The following is a 2124-nucleotide window of genomic DNA, read 5'->3' as shown; positions in this document are numbered from 1 at the left end:
AGGCCACACCTTTCCACCATGATGTTCTACTTTACCTCAGGCTAAGATAATGATGTTGGCTGACCATGAACTGAACCTCTGAAACCAAGAGCCAAAATAAACTATTCCACCAAGTGTGGTGGCGAACACCTGTAATACCAGCAGCTCAGGAGGCTGAAGCAGGAGAATCACAAGTTCAAAGCCTGCTTCAGCAATTTAGTGAGGCCCTAAGCAATTCAGTGAGACCCTGTGTCTAAATAAAATACAAAAAAGGGTTGAGGATGGGGCTCAGTGGTTAAGTGCCCCTGAGTTCAATACCCGGTACCAAAAATAAAAAATAAACACTTCCTCCTCGAAGTTGTTCTTGTCAGATGTTTTGGTCACTGTGACATGAAGCTGACTAACACAGCGTCTGGCTAAGTTGCGGAGTCTTGATGAGAACTTGATCCTCCTGCCTCAGCCTCCTGAGTTTTTGGGATTACAGGCATGGGACTCCACGCCCAGTGACTTTGTATTATTATTTTTTAATATTTTTTCAGTTGTAGAGGGACATAATACCTTTATCTCATTTATTTATTTGTTTTTATGTGGTACTGAGGACCGAACCCAGTGCCTCGCATGTGCTAGGCAAGCACTCTACTACTGAGCTACAGCTCCATGTAATATTAAGTTGAAAGAGTTATATATTCTAGATACAAGTTCTTTCTCTGATATATGACTTGCAAATATTTTTCCTGTGTCTGGATTATCTTTTGCACTTTCCTTAGTGCAAAATTTTCAATTCTGATGAAGTCCAACTTGCCAGTTCTTTTTAAATTTTTTTTTATTGGGCTGGGGTTGTGGCTCAACGGTAGAGCGCTCGCCTCAATTGTGCGAGACCCTGGGTTCCATCCTCAGCACCACATAAAAATAAATAAGTGAAATAAAGGTATTGTGTCCAACTACAACTAAAAATAAATAAATATTTAAAAAAATTTATTAGTGGGGCTGGGGTTGTTGTTGGGAGCGCTTGCCTAGCACATGTGAGGCACTGGGTTAGATCCTCAGCATCACATAAAAATAAACAAATAAAATAAAGGTATTGTGTCCATCTGTAACTAAAAAAAATAATAAAATTTTTTATTCGTCCATAATAGTTACATAGAATAGTGGGTTTCATTGTGGTGTATTTGTACAGGCACATGATATGCTTCGAGCAATTTCATTTCCCAGTAGCTCCCCTTGCCTCCTTTCTCCCTCCCCCTAATGTCCTTCTACCCAAGTGGTCTCCCTTCTATTTTCATGGGATCTTCTTTTTTTCCCCTTTTTTCTGTCTTCTACGTGTAAGAGAAAACATGACCTTTGACTTTCTGAGTCTGGCTTATATCACTTAACATGATGTTCTCCAGTTCTAGCCAGTTTCCTGCAAATGACACAATTTTGTTCTTCTTTATAGCTGAATAAAACTCTTGTTATGTGTGTAATATATATATATATATATATATATATATATATATATATATATATATATAAAACATTTTCTTTATTCATCTGTTGACAGATACTTTGGTTGCATAACTTGACTATTGCAAATTGTGCTGCTATAAACATGGGTATGCATATATTGCTAAAGTATGCTAACTATAGTACTTTGGGATAAATACTGAGGAGTGGTTATAGCTAGATCATATGTTGGTTTCATTCCTAGTCTTTTAAGAAAATGCCAGACTAACATAAAAAAAGAAAAAAGAAAATGCCAGACTGATTTCCATTGTGGTGATAATTTATAACCCTACCAATAGTGTATGAGTTATTTTTTTCCCCACAATTTGCCAGCATTTATTTGTATTCTGTAATTTTAATTAAAAAATATTTTGAGACAGAGTCTTGCTAAGTTTCTCAGGTTGGCCTCAAACCTGTGATCCTCCTGCCTCAGCCTCCCAAGTCAATGGAATAACAGGTATACACTACCACACCCAGCATATTATTTGTATTCTCAATGCTTGCCTTTCTAACTAGAGTGAGATGAAATCTCAGTGTGGTTTTGATTTGCATTTCCCTGATGGTTAAAGATGTTAAACTATTTTTCATATAGTTTTTGGCCATTTGTGCTTCTTTTGAGAAAAGTTTGTTGATCAACTGTTTGTTTAATAGTTTTTTGTGCTT

This window comes from Urocitellus parryii, chromosome X (assembly GCF_045843805.1).
Source record: "Urocitellus parryii isolate mUroPar1 chromosome X, mUroPar1.hap1, whole genome shotgun sequence".
NCBI lineage: Eukaryota > Metazoa > Chordata > Mammalia > Rodentia > Sciuridae > Urocitellus > Urocitellus parryii.
The sequence above is the reverse complement of the archived record's forward strand: the minus strand, read 5'-3'. Positions refer to the sequence as shown.